The 19,855-nt window shown below is 36.8% G+C and overlaps 2 non-coding genes across 2 annotated transcripts; both read left to right on the forward strand.

The window, feature by feature from the left end:
- The first annotated feature begins 7,959 nt into the window (after positions 1–7,959).
- On the forward strand, positions 7,960–8,062 carry LOC143614624 (U6 spliceosomal RNA). Its single transcript, XR_013150319.1, has one exon. It is a non-coding gene; the product is annotated as a U6 spliceosomal RNA (small nuclear RNA).
- A 2,473-nt stretch (positions 8,063–10,535) lies between these two features.
- LOC143614625 (U6 spliceosomal RNA) lies at positions 10,536–10,638 on the forward strand. Its single transcript, XR_013150320.1, has one exon. It is a non-coding gene; the product is annotated as a U6 spliceosomal RNA (small nuclear RNA).
- The last annotated feature ends 9,217 nt before the right edge of the window (positions 10,639–19,855 follow it).

Here is a 19,855-nt window from a genome sequence, read left to right on the forward strand (position 1 = left end):
GTCGACTTTGTAACCGATGTGGCCGTACTGGTCACACTGCTGAGAACTGTAGAGTCCTTCTCGCCAATCCAATTGCGCCAACACCACCAGTCTACCCGCAGAACCCACAATCAATCTACCAAAACCCACGACCCAGATCGTGCTTTAACTGCGGTGATCCCAGTCATTTCCGGAACGCGTGCCCAAGACTACAAGTTCAGATTACGCAAGCGAATCCGGTGAACCAGATTTCAAACCAAGTAACGCGTGGACGAGCTTTTAACATAACCGCGCACCAAGCGCAAGCGAATAATGACGTAGTTAATGGTACATTTTTACTTAACGGATTTTATGCTTCTGTACTTTTTGATACTGGCGCCGATCGAAGTTTTATCTCTCGCGCCTTCGAGCAGAAGCTTGCGCGACCGCGCAACGATTTAAAAGAAGATTTTTCAGTTGAATTGGCTAACGGTGAAACTGTTTTAATTAACTCGGTGATTAAAGATTGTACGCTTAATCTTAACGAAAACGATTTTCTGATCGACCTCATCCCTATGCCTCTTGGAAGCTTTGATGTTATTATTGGTATGGACTGGCTCTCGCATAATCGCGCCGAAGTTATTTGCGCCAAGAAGTTGATTCGCATTCCTCGAGAAAATGGTGACCTTCACATCTACGGCGAAAAACCCTCCAGTGGTCTTAAACTTATGTCTTGCGCCGAAGCCCAAAGACTCTTGCGGAAGAAGTGTATTGCATTTCTAGCCCATGTGGTTAAACCCGATGAAGGAAAGAAGCTTCGCGATATCCCTGTTGTGCGTGATTTCCCTGAAGTTTTTCCTGATGATCTTCCTGGTATCCCTCCCGCTCGTGAAGTCGAGTTTCGTATTGATCTTGTCCCTGGCGCTTCCCCCGTGGCTAAATCTCCTTATCGTCTTGCACCCGCTGAGATGCAAGAATTGGCAAGCCAACTTCAAGAGTTGACCGCTAAAGGATTCATCCGCCCTAGCTCTTCGCCCTGGGGTGCTCCGGTGTTGTTCGTTAAAAAGAAAGATGGATCGTTTCGCATGTGTATTGATTACCGCGAGTTGAACAAACTCACCATTAAAAACCGGTATCCCTTACCGCGTATTGACGACCTCTTTGATCAACTCCAAGGTGCCTCTTGTTTCTCGAAGATTGATCTCCGCTCTGGCTATCACCAGTTGCGCATCCGCAATGAAGATGTTCCGAAGACTGCTTTTCGAACTCGTTATGGCCATTTTGAATTCTTGGTCATGTCCTTCGGTCTAACCAACGCACCCGCCGTTTTCATGGATCTAATGAATCGGGTGTGTAGGCCTTTCTTGGATAAATTCGTGATCGTGTTTATCGATGATGTTCTGGTGTATTCTAAGACCAAGGCCGAGCATGAGCAACATCTTCGGTTAGTGTTGCAGAAGCTTCGAACCGAGCAGCTCTATGCTAAGCTTTCCAAGTGTGAATTCTGGTCTGATGAAGTACAGTTTCTTGGTCATGTTGTAAACAAGATGGGTATTCATGTCGACCCATCCAAGATTGAAGCAATCAAGAACTGGATTACGCCATCCTCTCCTTCTGAGATCCGTTCCTTTCTAGGCTTAGCTGGTTATTACCGGCGCTTTATTTCGAACTTTTCAAAGATCGCTTTGCCTTTAACAGCTCTTACGCACAAAGGTAAACCGTATATTTGGGGCTCGAAGCAAGAAGAAGCCTTTCTGACGCTCAAGCGTTTGTTGTGTGAAGCTCCTGTTCTTGCGCTACCTGAGGGTAATGATGATTTTGTCGTGTATTGCGATGCATCCAACCAAGGTCTCGGTTGTGTTCTTATGCAACGAGGCAAGGTTATCGCTTACGCATCGAGGCAACTCAAGGTTCACGAGAAGAATTATACAACTCACGACCTCGAACTTGGTGCAGTTGTTTTTGCCTTGAAGATCTGGAGACACTACCTTTATGGTACTAAGTGTATCCTCTACACTGACCATAAAAGCCTTCAGCATATCTTTGATCAAAAGGAACTTAACATGAGACAACGCCGATGGAACGAACTCATCAGCGATTACGATTGTGAGATCCGGTATCATCCTGGTAAGGCTAATGTGGTAGCCGATGCGCTCAGCCGAAAACCCTGCCAGCTTAACTGTATTTTGCCGCGCACGCAGCTTCACTTCGCGCCGATTCAAAGCAACCTTGAATCGCGTATTCGTGACGCGCAGCGCGCATCCATCAGTAATGGTAACCTTCGCGCCGAGTTAGCGTGTGGCGCGGAAGCGCACTTTGTCCCTAATCTGAGTGGAATTCTCTGCTATCTCAATCGCATCTGGATTCCCTTTGATGAGAATCTTCGCGCAGATATCCTGAGTGAAGCACACAAATCTCGATATTCTATTCATCCTGGCGCTGATAAGATGTACAAGGATTTGCGCATTACTTATTGGTGGCCCGGTATGAAGAAGGATATTGCTGTGTTCGTAGCTAAATGTCTGACTTGTTCTAAAGTAAAAGCTGAACACCAACGCCCATCTGGTTTGCTCGAACAACCAGAAATTCCTACGTGGAAATGGGAATGTGTAGCGATGGACTTTATTACCAAGTTACCTTTGACAGCAAGCAAGCATGATAGCATTTGGGTAATAGTGGATCGATTGACTAAGTCTGCTCACTTCCTGCCCATTCGTGAAAACTACCGTGTTGAGCAGCTCGCGCAGCTTTATGTCAAGGAAATTGTCTGCCGCCATGGTACTCCTTTGAGCATCATATCCGATCGCGATGGCCGTTTTATATCTCGCTTTTGGAAATCTCTCCAATCTGCGCTAGGAACTCGCTTGGACATGAGTACGGCATATCATCCTCAGACTGACGGTCAGTCTGAGCGAACTATTCAAACCCTTGAGGATATGCTCCGATCTTGTGTTCTTGATTTTGGAGGTAATTGGGATTCGCACCTGCCTTTGATCGAGTTCTCTTATAATAACAGCTATCATTCCAGTATTGGTATGGCCCCATTTGAAGCACTTTACGGTCGTAAGTGCCGCTCCCCGATCTGTTGGAGCGAAGTGGGTGAAACTCAAATCACAGGACCCGAACTTGTTCAAGAGACAACCGATAAAATCGCCAAGATCCGTGATCATCTGCTGACTGCCAGAAGCCGACAGAAGAGTTACGCAGATCGTAGGCGAAAGCCTCTCGAATTTCAAGTTGGTGATCTTGTTCTCCTCAAAGTGTCGCCTTGGAAAGGTGTTGTCCGCTTTGGGAAGAAGGGTAAGCTTGCTCCTCGATATGTTGGACCATTCAAGATTCTCGCGCGTGTGGGAAAAGTTGCCTACAGACTTGACCTGCCGCCCGCGCTCAGTAATGTGCATCCAACGTTCCATGTATCCAATCTCAAGAAGTGTTTAGCTGACGAGAACCTTCACCTCCCACTTGATGAAGTTCAAGTTGATGAATCTATGCATTTCGTTGAGAAGCCTGTCGAGATTATGGATCGCGAGGTTAAGCAAACCAAGCGCAGTCGTATCCCTATCGTGAAAGTTCGTTGGGAGTCCAAGCGCGGAGCCGAGTTTACATGGGAAAGGGAAGATCAAATGAAGATCAAGTACCCGCACCTGTTCTCTGCGCAACCTACTTCGAGATAAATTTCGGGACGAAATTTCTTAAAGTAGGGGAGACTGTGACATCTGCCCGATCCGACCCAACCCAGGTACCCGTTTCCCTTATCCGATTTCTTTCTTTTATGATTTAATATTTATTTATACTTATATTTTACTTTTAATAATAATAATATATATTTTCCTTCCCGCCTCTCTCTCTCTCTCTCTCTCTCTTTCTTTCCGCCGTCCCCTCCCTCTTCCTTCCCTCTTTCCGCCTTGTTTCCCTCTTTTCTTCTAACTCTTTGCTTATCCTTTGGTTCTTCCCGCCTAAGGATGTCTGCAGCTCCACGCGCCAGACTCCTTACAGGGAAGCCTGCGTGAAGACATCTTGTTCCTGCGATGCGTGAAGAGAACTCTTCTCGCAGCGCGCTAAGAATGCATGTTCTTCCCGCAATGCGCTAAGAATGTATGTTCTTCCCGCGATGCGCTTAGAATTCTTGTTCTTCACGCAGCACGCTAAGGATTTGTGATTCTTCCCGCAGTGCGCTAAGGATTGTTGTGCCAGCCTTCGCGCTCGCGCACTCAGCCTTCCCGCGCTTAACCCCTTTTGAGTTTTCTTCTGTTTAATCTAGCCGTTTGCTTTTGTGTTGTCTTATCTTTTGAGCCGTTGACCTAACCCATCTAATGTCTGAATAGTTACTTTCGGCGCAGCATGCGCACCAACCCCATTGGTTGACAGATAAAGTGACTGACATTATCTTTTGAGATCTGCTTTTGCCATGCTTGACCAGTACCTTTATCTGACCTGCCCATGCCTTTTTACTGTTCGCTGTCAGCTTTATCTTGCCCCTGCAGCTGCCATATCTTTTGATATCTTTTGCTTTTGGAATCTTTTGCTTTTTGAGATCTTTTCCCCTTTTCCTAGGGATTGTGTTCCCTAGGGTTTCTCTATAAATAATAACATTATTTTTCCTAACACTACACACACAAAACACTTAATCTCTCCTGTTCTCTTGCTCCTTGCTCTCTCTGCCGTCTTCCTCTCTGCCTCCGTCTTCCTCCCTGTTCTGTCCTGCTTTTCCGGTAATATATATATATTATATAATAATTTACTTATTAATTATGCTAACTTATTATCAAGACTTAAAACAGATCATTAAAACAATAATCTTATTTATAGGTTAACTTGTGCTTGTTTAAAGTTGGTTCTTGCTTTATCTTACACCGCATCGTTTATCAAGTGAGTTATCTCGTATCTAATCCCTTTTTATTTTAAATGCTTTGGGATGTTCATGTGTTCATACAAAACTTGAGTCTTAAACTGTTTATGAACTTTAGTCGCGCAGTATCCCATGTGTTGAGGACGTAGACTTGGCTGTTTATTTGTATGTGTGGATCATTAACCGTATTGACGGTCTATTCCGCAGTTTTCATGGTACCATTAGATGAACACGGGAGAACTATCGTTTATGATTTTCTCTTTTGTTACACTTGCACAGTTAGTCTTGTTTGTGAGCTCAATTGTGAGCACTGGCAGTCTTGTCTCTTAGAGTTGGTCCCGATCAGATTACACCCTTGTTGAAAACCAGACATACACATGTTGCGCGCAGATTTATTGTTATCTATGTATTGTACTAAACTTGATTTCTCACCAACACGCAAGTGTTTGACGTTTATTTTAACACATGTTCAGGTTTGCAGTAGCTGTTTGGAGCTTGTGGACACGTAGGACGTTTTTACTTTTGGACCTAGAATTAAAATGTATCAAGACTAGTTAATGTTGTTTGAATGTTATAATTTATAATATATTGATTTATGTTTGATTTATGTATTTTATTTTCCCCGCTGCGCGTGCGCGATAAAATGTGTATTAATAAATATTGACACCAATAGTGTCACGAGTAATGAAACAATATGTGGCGCCCCGATGTATAATCCGCCTTTGGTCGGGGTGTTACAACTGCACCTCCAAGGAGTTTTACCCCTAACTCCGGTCTCCCAATCCCGATAGAAAATAAACCTACTTTTGCCTTTACCCTATTACATGACGGCCAGTATACTTCTGTCTTTTTAATATTAAGCTCAATCCCCAAACTTGGCCCCTTAGATCTAATTATGTCCAAGGCTTTAGCCACTTCAATGGCGTCTCCTATAATCGTGCCATCATCTAAGTACCATGCATGGAAAAGTAACTTGCAACCATCTCGTACTTGATGAATGAGGGGGTGTAAAGCTAATGCAAAGAGAAGGGGTCCTAAAGGATCGCCTTGTTGAACCCCAGTAGTTGACTGGATACAATCATTCCCTACATATAGGCTAGCAGGTTGCCCGTAAAGAAAATTAACCCATAGGGAAATAGATGGGCATCTGGCACGAACTTCCTGCAGGAGTGTGGTCCTATCTACCAGGTTGAAGGCATTAAAAAAATCTACTGTAAGCAAAGCCAATGACCCATCCGAGTGGAACATATTAAGAAATATATTCGCGCTACGAAGCACCGCCTCCGCTCCACTCGGGATCCCCACCCCGAATTGAAAATCACCAAGGTATTTTGCCATCTCTTTCCCAACACTCCTCATAGCCACTTTGGGTACAAGTCTTCTCCAAATCGCGCCAACGGCAATTGGCCTAACCCTATTGTTGGGTTTAAGCAGTGGCGTTAGAGGGGCCGAAGCCACAAACTCCGCCAAAGAAACAGGGTATCTCCCCCCTAACCACAAGTTAACCACCTCATTGATAGCCTTAAGCAATCCCACTGCAATCACGGATCCTTCCCCACATAGGGCATCCAAAATATGTTGGGCCCTAAGCCCATCTCTACCACAGGAAGTCCCTTTAGGAAACGATTTAATACATCCTAGGACACTTTCAACGTTCACAACCAATAGATGTGTATTAAGCACTCTATCATTATCAATATAAAATAATAGTGTAAATGAGATGGTAAATACTAAATACTAAAATATGCAACATTTGAGTATATATAAATTATTTGAGTATGTATAACTAATTGGGGCATGAAAGTAAAAGAATGTTTTCTTGCATATATTCTTAGGTTTGCCAAAGATTAAAAGATAATGAATAAAAATATTAGATTTGAGTGCTATTATTAAAATTACCCGTGTATCCCTACTGAGTCTATTGTCTTCTTCCTTCCACTTCTCTTTTTCACCATTGACGTACAGTCGTACACAACTTCATCGAATTGCCATGCCGTCAACCTCCACCAGACTGAAAAAATACTTGATGAACCCTTTTTCTTATATGATTTATTCATTTTAACCGTACTACCTAGTAAATCAGATCAAAATATACAGGTTATATCAAGTTCTAAGCTCAAAAACAGGGGGCCACGACCCCTCCCCGCCCCTATTAAGGTCCGCCTCTCCTCGCATTCCGTATAACATAACACAAACTTGATAAGTCATGGCGCAACTACCAGAATAATAAAATGTATGCACCACCATTATTAATAAAAAAAATCATGATACTATTGCTAAAGGTCATTCTACTTTCTCCCATAGAGATAAGGAGAGTAATTGAAAGCAAGAGAACGAAGTTGAAAACAAGGTAGGTTTTTTTTTTCTGTAGGCCATTTTTATCCTTAAGTTCTTCTAGTAGAGCTTTACAATGGCAGTAAAAAGATGGATAATTTTATTTTTGAAAATAAGCAGGTATAAATTGAGTGAACGGAACAAATACGTCGAGTGGAACAAAATCTCTTTTATCATATGCAACAATGCAACATGTAGATTATTGTACATATAGGAATCGTCAATATAGCCAAATAATAATAAGTTTTTTCTTGGTTTTTAATCTTAATCCAAATAGCCAAAAATGTGTATATGGTTAATTTGTGAATATTGAAATGAACCAACTCATTTTATCACTAGAAAAGAAGATGATGTAATATAGTAGTCTTTCAGTGAACACCACGGATAAAAGAGAAACAATTTAGAAATTCAAGTTGTAATTTTGCAAAACTTACCAAATAAGAAGATCCAGATGTACACGATGGATGTTGATTTTGGTGTTTGGTGTTTGTCTTTGACAACAGAAGTACTTAGGCATTTAAACTAAATCATACGCAAGTTGCAATGCTTGTGCAGGTTCCAAAACATGTTATTTTGCGATCAAGGTCATTTGACTCCTATTGAAGCAAGCAATTAAACTTTAAAAAACCCATTAATGAAGAATATAACTCAGTTTCAGGCACCTATATTTACACTAGTCGGGAAAAAAGAAAAGGAAAAGAGCTAAAATACTTAAGAAATTAGTTCAACTAACTAAATATGTCAAATAAACTTGTCCCACATCGATCAGAGAATAAACCATGACTTGGTTTATATAATGGTGACTGGAGCTGACAATCGTCCCTTCGGGGACATCCGATAAAATTGGAACGATACAGAGAAGATTAGCATGGCCCCTGCGCAAGGATGACACGCACAAATCGAGAAATGGTCCAAATTTTTTTTTCGATCCTTTTTGCCGTTGTTGATTCAGGTTGCTCCGAATACCTTAATATTACGAATATTGTTTCATCAGTTGCAAAAGGTACACATAATGATATATGTGATTAAACTCTGTTGGCTATTCACATATTTACTTTGGGTGAGTTATTATATTCTAACTTATATATTGCTTAACAGGTTGCAGTATCTGCTTTCAGCTGTAATTAGTGTTGGTGGAAAATCTGAATTGTAGTTTGCAACAATTTGTATTAATCCCACGGGCGGGTGGTCAAAACAGGTGGTAATCAAAATAAGTCCAGGTCAAAATGAGATGTGACCAAAATGGACTGCTAAAATAAATTGTTTTAGGGAAAAAGTATCAAAGCCTCGTTAACTTGTCTCGTTCTTCAACCTTTTCAACTACCTAGCCTTTGATTCACTCTATTTAAAATGTTATAACATAGTGGCATTGAAGGTGGTGGCAGCAGCGTTTTTCGTTAATATGCTGCTGGCCTATTAGACGTGCTTGACATTCACTGCATCTTATGCCTTTATTTATGTTTGTTGCCTTTGGCAGGAAAGACTCAAAATAATTGAATTATTTATACCACTAGCATTTATTTGATTGTTTCTGTATATTTTTGAATGATATTTTCAAATCAGTATAATATAAACTTTCTGTGATCTATTTCAATATGTTCTTGTGACAATACTGGAACCTTCATGGACGAAGTTGTGTATATATTCATGCTGATATTAAGCCTGATAACCTCTTGATGTGTTATGCCAAGTAAAATATGTTCTAGAATAGTTGTTCGAATACAAATATCTCATATAATCTGAATCTGCTGTTTTATTTTTGAAGTAACTATACAATTTATTGCTGTTCACAGTCCGGTTTGCCCGGTTTTGATGAAAACTTTGGGCTTGACCACTAACTACAGTTTTGGGAAAAGACAAACCAAGTGGCCGGTTTTCATGGGTTAGACGGTTGGTTCCAAGTTCCAAACCATAAACCAAACTATAAGCCATTAAGTTGTTGAGACCAAACCATGAACTGGACCGCATATTTCAAACCAGCCATTCGGTTTGGACGGTTTCAACGATTTACAAATACAGCTACCATATATACATCACTCTATGTGTAAAAGTTCTGGTTCAGGCTTATTATATTATTATAAACCGCGTATTGATTCTGCTAAAAAGTTGTTTTGGGTTCTGAACTTAAACCGGACTGTTTAGATTGATTGGTTAATACTTAATAGGTATAGATTTCAACACTTAAATTAGCGATAAAGTTACAGAATAATGTACGAATACTACGTCGGTGAGTTATGTTGCCATACTTTTATGATTACCGACTATTCGGTAGCATAACTATGTTGAAATGTTATAATATCAAATACAGAAGTATGGAAGTGGGTCAAGTGACTCTAGGGTTAAATGCTTTATGCAATTCGTCTTTCCATTTTCTCGTGGAGTCATTAGTTTTTCCAATCCTTTTTGCTGCAGCCATAACTTTGGTTTTGTAAATCATTTCTTCAGCACAAATTCTTGAGTTAAACTTGGTAGTTTCAATTTTACATTGGGTACTTCAGATACATCGCCGCCAATGGTTCAAGTTGTAGAACCCGAAGACTTTGGTGAAGAGAACAATGATTGGTTGAGCTTGCTGATAATTCTGCTAGGAATATTGTTTGCTTTAGTTCAATTTCTTATGTTCTCCAGCCTAATAATAGTTACAAAAACTACACATAAAGATATATGTGACTAAACTGTTGGCTTTTTTTATTTTGTCATATACCGGATGTGGTTGCTGATGGAGACGGAGCTAAGTTCTGTCTTAGGAATGCTTAACCGATAGGGAGGTTAAAGAAGGCACATGAGTATATATATATTTTTTGATAGAATGCATGGAATAGTAGATGCGTGTTCACTTCCAGAGGTATGATTTTGTTGCTTTATGTAATTACTAGCTTGAGACCCGTATACTACACAAGTATATTTAATAATTAAGCAAAACACAAAAAATAGTAAACTTATCATACATTGTAAAGAGACAATCGTTGTACAAGTTGTACAATAGTGTTTAAAACAATTAAAATACTTTTGGTGATTTTCGTCCTTCAAATTAGTAGTTAATAGTTATCATAACGAATAAATATTAATGATGATTTTAGGATTAAGTTGGTTTTAAATTGTGAGGATTTATGTAGGAGTGACAAGTCATACTAGCTACCTATGCCTATATCACCGTATGATATGGTTGCACACTTGCACTCTGTTAAGACTTAAGACACTAAATAAACTACTGCTAGTACTACATTTAATACTAGTTGAAATAAAAGAAAAAATAAAGTAAAAGAATTAAAATACTTAACAAATTAGTTCATCTTTAACACATCTAACTAAATATGCCAAATAAACTTGTCCCACATCGATCAGAGAATGAATCATCACCTGATTTATATAATGGTGACTGGAACTGATAATTGTCCCTTTGGGGACATCCGATAAAATTGGAACGATACAGAGAAGATTAGCATGGCCCCTGCGCAAGGATGACACGCACAAATCGAGAAATGGTCCAAATTTTTTTCTGATCCTTTTTGCCGTGGTTACTGCTTATTGCTTTTTTTGGTAAAGTATTTCTTCTTATGGGGACAATTTCAGTTTCGTACTTCGTCTCTTCGGCACAAATATAACTCAAATTGGAGGATTTGAAGATGCTCTTACGTTAATAAAGTTAATTTTGAAAACTTGTGTACAACTGATAGTTTTTAATGAATATTATCTTGTATGAACGTAGTAGTCTCAGTTTTAATCTCATATTTATCGGTTATTATGAATTCTGCTAGGAATATTGTTGCTTTAGCTTAATTTCTTATGCTCTCAGCCCAATATGATTTAGTTACAGGAGCTACACATATATAATGATATATGTGATTAAACTATTGGCTTCACATATTTACTTTGTGTGAGTTATGCAATATTCTAACTTATAGATTTCTGATTATTGAGAGAATGCTATACAGGTGCTTGTTTACAGGTTCTGGTATGTGCTTTCAACTGCTGGTAGAAAATCTGAATTGTAGGCTGCAACAACTTTTGTATTATGCCCCTTGCGTAACAGGCGGGTCCGTGACTGGTCAAAACAGGCTCTGATAACATGTAAAGTGATATTCAGATTCTAGACTCTGAGAATAATTTACTTGATAGGTGCTACATGTTATAGTTCGACTTGAGAAATACCAAGTACAGTTTTGGGAAAGACAAACCGAGCTGGCCGTTTTTCAGGGGTTGGTAGTATTTTATAAGAATAACAACTTTGTATTAGATGTTAAAAAGTGATTGTTCATGAATATATACAACTAAGTAACTATCCACGGCCACGTGTCACACTTATGTGGACCCCCAACTTACTTTTTCGCACTTCTCTAATTTCTTCTTTCACTCCTTCGTGATATATAAATTAACAACTCGCAAAACTAAAGAAAATTGATTTTGAAACAAACTGGGTTGAAAAAGATTGTTGATTTCCAACACTTTTAATCGTATCATATCTCAAAAATATGTTTTATAATTCGTAAATGTTCATTATTAACTTTATTCTTAAATTATTTTGTTAATTACGATGGACCCCAGCCCGACACCCCGCCAGGCCCGAATGTATTTTTTATGTTTAAACTCAATTACTCAACTTATTTAAGGCTATTTTTATACACAATGTTTTTTGTACAATCTAAATAATATCAAGTAAAACTATTTAAAAATTTAACTGTCCCTTTTACTTAAGACCTAAAAAATTTTCGCATTCAACCCAATTTTTTTTACAAATATCCGAGATGACCATGTTTTAACTTTAAGCCACATAAGCGTAAAAGAGGATAACGGGTTCTAGACTAAGTTCCTAGCCCATCACCTACTGTCCAACACCAAGCCCATTTTCCAATTAATCAACCCTTGTTAACAACACAAGAGCAAAGAATCAGAAAAAAAAAACCATAGAACATTTTAATTATGCGAATTGAACTTAGATATGTTTCAACGGTTTGATGTGGATAACATCTTGTGTTATGTGGAAAGTCAAATTATGATAAATAAATGAATTATGCTTTTAACAAATGAAGTGAAATACAACAAATACTAGCTTTTATCCTCCGTATAACGTGGTTGTTTTATATTATCTGTTTCTAATAGTTATATACTTTTTTGGATTTTTTAATTATATATATTGTTCAAAAAATTAATAATGTAATTAGGATTTGATGATGAAAGGGTTTCGTAAATTAATGAGATGTTATAGCCCGTTTTAAAAGCTATATGGGTTTGGTGAGATTTATGACCCGCTTATTTTATTAACTATAAAATTGTTTCTTGATTATAAATTACAGGGGTTGTTTTACATTTTTCGTTTTTAATATTTATATATTTTTTGAATTTTTATATTTATTATACAAAAATTAATAATATACTTAAGATTTCATGCTAAAAGGGTTTCATAAATAAAAGATATGTTAAAACCAGTTTAAAAACTATCCAAGTTTGGTGACCCATAACCCGCATATCTTTTTAATATAAAATTGTTTCTTAATAATAAATAATATATTTTCTAAAAAAATGGATATTTATTTTTAGTATATACCTATTTTATAGGATTTTTATATCAAATATTTAGTAAGATTAATTTTTAATTTAATGAGATGTTATAACCCGTTTAAGAGTTATCCGGGTTTGGTGAGACCCATACCTGTGAATTCGGGTCAAATGCATGAGAAACCTACATTTACAAATAAAATAATCTGGTGGCTTGAGCAGGCTCAGCCCATGGGCCAGCCAAATAAGGCAATGGCTTTGGGCCTCCAATTTTATATGGGTTATGACTGCATTTTTTAAAACTGAGTTTTTTTTATTAAGAACTTGTTAATGAGTCACAAAATAAGAGTGAAGCTTATGCCCATGCGTTAATGATTCATCCTTGTATCATGGTACCCATAGTAGAAAAAAATAAAATAATAAAATAAAAATAAGGACGAAAGCTAATGGCAACCGATGGTTAAAATCTTAGATTATGTATAGTTAGATTTTTTTATAATGTCAGATACAATTCGAAAGTTTGAATCGGGTCAAACTAAAAGGTTAAGAAAACATATAAAATTTAACTCCAACTAAATTTATTAGTTTATTATTGTCGGTTCCAAGCCCGGGAAAAGAGGAGGTTTTACATCAAATGGATTTTTCAAAAATGCCTCAACATTTTAGTTCGCTTTAGACCTACATGAACATTGAGACGACCCTGAGCTTGAGAGAATTTAGGGTATAACCAGAGAGCTTTAAAAGCTTTCGTTTATATGTATTATAAATTGATATAACATCTTACTGTTTGTAACATGCTTCAAAGTTTTGTTTGTTTTTTTTTATATTTATTATAAGTGTTATATTGTATATATATCTAAATAATACACACAAATTGATAAAAAAAATAAATAAAAGTAAAGTGAAAAAGATACGAGAGTTAATGTTATGTTTTTAGTTACTTTATCATGCAAGCGTTTTTTTTTTTTAACGGCCAACTAAGTAACGCCGGGTACTCTGTACGCGGTCCCCATTGGCTAAAGGTAGCCCGAGCCGGCCACTAGTCCGGACGGACGGAGCCCCTAGCGGTCCACCTATTGAGGGATTCACCGGATAAAACCCGACCCCCACACCCGCCAAACGGCACGACAGTGAGGAGTCGGTAAAACCGGGTGAGATTAGGACTCGAACCCTGGTAAGCCAGAGTCATCCCTCATATCTCCCATATAAATTGGTGGTAGTGAGGTTTGAACCCCCTACCTCTCACTAGTAAAGTGAGTGCTCTACCATTGAGCCACAACCAATTTATCATGCAAGCGTTAATTGCAATTATATGAAATTAATCATTGTTTTTAATTCACAACTGATATAAAAATATATCATTAGTTTTCAATATTGTGTTATGAATGTATTATGGTGATTTTAAGAGAAGGGACTGTCAAGATTCTATAAAAAACCTTGCCATCAAAAAGGGTAATATTAATATGTGGAATCATGATCCCCTTCTAAATGGAATCTTTAGTGACAGTGGAACCACTACTAAAAGAGACGGCATTGTAAGAAATCACGAGGATAATACAAGTGCATAAAGTAGCGGGAAAAGCAGTAGCATGGTGTATTCGGGTATAATATTAGGTGGATTACCTAAGATAACGAAAGTGGACACGTTTGGGTTTAGTTTGAAAGGGTTCGGGTTAGTTTCAAATAAAATGTGCAAACAAATTGGGTTTGGATTACCCAATGGGTTCACGGGTTAGCCCGTTTAATCAGGGCCGGATTCATATAAAAAATGGGTGGTTCCCCGGAACCATCCAAATTCGAAATAATAGTGTATTTTTATATATAAAATATTAAAGGAACCACTCTATTTACATTACAAGTGCTAGTGTAGCTGGTAAGTAGTTGGATTTATTAACTTAAGGTCACGTGTTTGATTCCGGTTCCAGCCCCCTTTTTGGACGTTTTTTTTCTAATTCAGCCTTATGCTGTTATATCAATTTAGGGTTTTATCGAACACGCAGTACACAATTACGATACCTCTCTTACTCTCTCCCCTCTTGAAACTCATACACACGCCTACCATACCACCACCATTTTGCGACCACTACCACTGCATGCTGCTTTTCCGGCCGACCACCCACCTCCTGTATTCTACTCTTCCTCGAAGCTTGAAACCACTCACATTGAAGGTAAGTTCACATTCATTTGTTAAATGTTAATTGTTCTTGATATTGCTGTTAATTGTTAAGTTATTTGTTAAATTTTAGTTTTAATTTGTAAGTTTGTTAGTTTTAATTTGTTAGTTTTTAATTCGTAAACAATATTATCATTGTATTCATATTATGTTTTTTTTTAAATCTAATGACGTTGTCTCTTTTATTAATTTATCGTATTTTTGATATGTAATGAACTTTGCCCGAACCATCAAACCGACCCGAACCTCAAACCAACCCAAAATTTCTTATACCCGAATCTATGAAATTAAAGCATCTAAACTTAGTGCATCACTTGAAAAAAATTCATATATCCGTCACCGCGTTTAATCCTTTTATTTGTTTATGATATGCTTTTATGTTGTAAGTCGTAACATATGATGGTTGCGTATTTTACTATTTTTCTGTTACTTAAAAATTAAAAGAAGATTATCAATTACCTTTTACGTACAGTTTAAACATATTTGTAGTAACCAAATTCGAGATTGGCGATCTTCGATTGAAATTAAGAAACAAAATAAAAATATAAAGATACTTGTTGCAATTTTCTGTTCTCTCATTGGTAAATTGATATGCCTTTTTATAGGCTACAATGCAAAAAAATAAAACTACACCCACTACTCCTCTACTCTACTTAAGTTAAAGAAAACATGCAATTAGGAAAAACAAAATAACAAACATGCATGCAAAGAAATGGGAAACATGGAAAAAATAAACGTGGGTGCAATCTCCTACGGGTTGGTTACGGACGGGTCATGGAGGATGGATCGTATCATATTTGTTTAATATATATATATATTAAAAAAGAGAGTTTTAAGATTCAAAAAATAAAGAAAGTTGGTTAGATAAGTCGTGCGTGTGTCAATCTAAGAACAACTGTGTCGTGTTCAAGTTCACATGTCTTTCTCAATTTTCATGTTCAAGTTTCTAGCGACCGAAGTTTTTAATTTGTTAAAGTTGTATGTGTTAGTATCAGTCTTCTTAATAAATAAAAACAAAATATATATTGCACTTCTATGTACCAAATTCCCTTTTCATTACCCCTCACTCCCCTTTTTTCTCAGTCACCCGGGCTTTGATTTAGCCTGTTTCAATATGTTCTAATTCCATTTGTTCTGTCTTTTTTTGATATTTGTATGGTGATAGGCTTGATGCATGAGGAAGAGAACATATTCACCAATTTAGTATCAACAAGTATTTCTAGTTTTCTACCCCGTGCGTTTGTATGTATGTATGTATGTATGTATGTATGTATGTATGTTGGCAATAAAGAAAGAATCCATGCATATACGTATATAACTATTTGTCCCTTGTGTGTTAATTTATTAGGATCATCAAATCTCATTCAGTGTCCATATATCGATATGCTCCAAGAGAATCATTCCATAGTCGTAATTGTTGAGCACAAACACCCCAAATTGTATGATACAAAGAATGCGACTAATTAATGAGAAGAAAATCACATGAATTAGTATATATATATAATATCCATGCATTCTTGGTAGTATCAAATACTTTAAACGTCGAGTTGTTAGCATTGACCAAAGAGCTAATTTAGTATACCACAAAAAGACAACCGTTGAAACAAACATACCCTTGGTGACAACCTTTTACTTTTTCCCAAATTGAAGAAACGTGGATCTACTCACTGGTAGCATATCTACTTTCCTCGGGTGTGATTATACTATTTCACCGATGGTTCTTCTGGATCAGTGTTCTTCCACCTACAAAATGAACAGCGCCGTTACTTACCCCTCAGAAAGGGACAGAGGGGTCCTCTTTGGGGTAACCCTCCGGCGTGAGAATCAGTATATTTGTGGAGAAGATAATAATGTGTGTAGGAGAATCTCAAGAGTATTGCTTAATTGCTCAATACCCTTTGGTTGTGAGACTGTGTGATTGTATGTAACTGACTGTGAGTGAATGTGATTCAATATGATTGAATGTGTTATCACTGCTTGTAAACTGTTAATGATTGAGTATGAATGTGTCATCAAAGTGGAGTTGATGCTGTATTTATAGTGCTAGGGTTACCACCGGTTGGGCTCAACCTCGTTGGCTTCCTCCAATCGCACTGCGCCACGTGTCCTCTGGGACACCTGGCGCTTTCTCGTTGGTTGTAATCACGTGGTAACACATGTGTCATGCTGAGTTGTCGACCTTTCATTTGGCAGCTATCAACATCAGCATATTCTTTCTCCTTAAAAAGATGCCTTCTGGAAGGTTGTCTGATGTGCACAATCAAGGTTGCCCTAATCCTGATTTGGATAAGGACGAGGTTGATTATGTGCACGTATGATATGCGCTCACCCTGAGGATGCGCGGGGTCTTCTCTTTATTCTCACGCGCAGATATTTCATGCGCAGATGTGATATGCACGAGCATGTGATATGCGCCGCGCGCTGATGCGCTGCGCGCATATGTGATGCGCGAGCATATGTGTGCCTGGGCAGATGCGATATACACGGGCATGTGATATGCGCCGCGCGCTGATGCGCCGCGCGCATATGTGATGCGCGAGCATATGTGTGCCTGGGCATATGATGCCTGAGCATGTTTTGTATGCGCCATGCGCATAGGTTTTGGCTTTGTGCCTTCATAATGTCTTTATCTTGTGGGTTGACCCGCCTTGCTCGGTGTTGAGGCGGGTACATACCTCTTCACAAATGTTTGAAAGTTTACTAGCTAGATTTCAAGTGTTTGATTAATAATAATTAAACGTTTTCTTTATTGAAATAGAATCAAATAATGAAAAATGTGTGTTTAAATTGAGTATTAGTATTATATAAAATATAAGAATTTAAATTCAAAATCACAAAATGCTATGGCTTTGTCAAGTTAAGCGGATCACCAAACATACCCATGTCAATTAGTTTCGTCACAATTACATCAGAGGTAGTAATGCAAAAATTTACAAGAATCAATATATACGAACAATTCATTTATATATTACTAAAAATAAATGTTAATGATATAATTGTAAAAGTTTAATTAAAATATATATTTTTCTTACAATTAATTAACTAACGTAATTTCTTATATATTTTTTTTTGCATAACAAATTTCGTATGCATATATGGTAAATAAGAGAATTATAGTAAAACCAATTTATATGTAGACGTTTATATATTATTAATAAACGCCATTTCCATTTTGGTGAGGAGCAAGGTGATTAGAATGTATGTAGTGAATTGAGCTTTTATGGGGGCATTTTACGTTGTGTGACGTCACGTTACCATATAAGTTTTTTTGACAAAAATGAGTATAGTGGATGGAGTCCGTACTAATCATTATCTCATTATTATTAATATTATTAATGATGGATTAAAAATAATAAAATAAACCAACCCACCAATCAAAACCAATCTTTTCCCCATCACCTGGCGCTTTGTGGGAAGTGCTCCCCTACTCCAAAGCGCTCTAGAGGCGGTGTTCCCGGCGCTTTGGGATGCATTGGAGAGTGGGAAGTGTCCTACTACAAATGGTCTTAAGGTATAAAATAAAAGGTCAGGGATCAATAAATCATTGTAAGGTATAACATTTAGCTGCAAACAAAATATATATAATATATATAAAAGATATATATAAATACATATAATTGTATCTGCATATATTAATTTGAGTATATTCCTATCAAAATGATCAATTTAATAATGTAATGTAATAGTCTTAGATAAACGTATAAATAAAACTGAATGTTCTAGATTAGTTATCGTTGTGTTAGCATTATTCTATCTATGTATTGAATCCTCCTATGGACACACAATATATTCAATTTATGCATAATCTATAGCTTTGTTTACAAGCCGAGCCGAACCGAGCGAATAGTTGCTCGTTGTTTGGCTCGTTTACAAGCAAACCGAACCGAACGACTGAAATTCGAACTGAGCGAAAAACAAAACGAGCCAAAATCGAGTCGAACATTTTTGATCAAACATCGAGCAATTTCGAGCATTATTTATTTATTTTTCAATTTAAAATTTTCAGTAAGAAACAAGTTTGAAGGCTGTAAATAATATGTTTTGTAAACAAATTAGTTTTTTTAGACAAACGTATAATAGGTTGGAAATTTTTAAGAGAAAGAATTTTAAAGTGAGATATAATGAACATTTAAAAAACTTTTAGGTATTCTGAAAACTTGAATTGAACTAATAAAACTATAAAATTGACAGAATATGAAAAATTTAAAAGTGTTTAAAAAATTGTATACTTATATTTTATTTGTGTTGTCTATATATTTATATATTTGTTCATATATAATTATATATAAAATAAATTAACAATATTCTAGCCAAACCGAAACGAGCAGTCCTTTGCTCATTTACAATCGAGCAAAAAAACCAGCGGGCATTTTTCGAGCAGCTTATGAGTAGCGACGAACGAGTTCGAACAACAAACGGTTTGGACGGCCCTAATCTATATATGTAGGTAAATAAATAAAAGTTTTCAAACACATAAAAAAGTAGTTTGATAGTTCTTTTTAAGTATTTTTATATATATTTGTACGTAAGAAAAATAAAATTAATATATATATATATATATGAATAATTGTTCATTTTTTAAAGGACTTAGGTTTTTTATAAGACTTAATTAGATTTTTTTATATAAAAAACTATAATCTCATATATATTATATTTATATATAAAGTTATTTACTTATAATAATTAAACAATTTCATAAGAACAAAGTATACATAAAGAGGAATCAAACAGATCTTGAAAGTTAATTAATTAAAGGCTTTGGGGAAGGAAAGAATATTCTATGGACACCAAAGATCAAACACTATAATCCAAAGAGTTAAACAAAGTTAAAAGGTGAAAATATGATTAGATTATGATTAAGGGTTTGCCACAAAGGTCAGCCCACAAGTAGACGACTGCCCACATTTCCAAAAATTCACTGCCTTTGTCAGTTATATGTCTTTTAACCAATTTTTTTTTAAACCTCAAGTGACCCGACATACATATAAGATATTGACTCGATCTTACCTGCAGGATATAATATATTGACTCGTTTTAAAACTTCA

Source organism: Bidens hawaiensis, unplaced genomic scaffold, assembly GCF_021521415.1.
Source record: "Bidens hawaiensis isolate Kalapana, Puna unplaced genomic scaffold, B.hawaiensis_p1.1 tig00040574_1, whole genome shotgun sequence".
Classification (NCBI taxonomy): Eukaryota; Viridiplantae; Streptophyta; class Magnoliopsida; order Asterales; family Asteraceae; genus Bidens; species Bidens hawaiensis.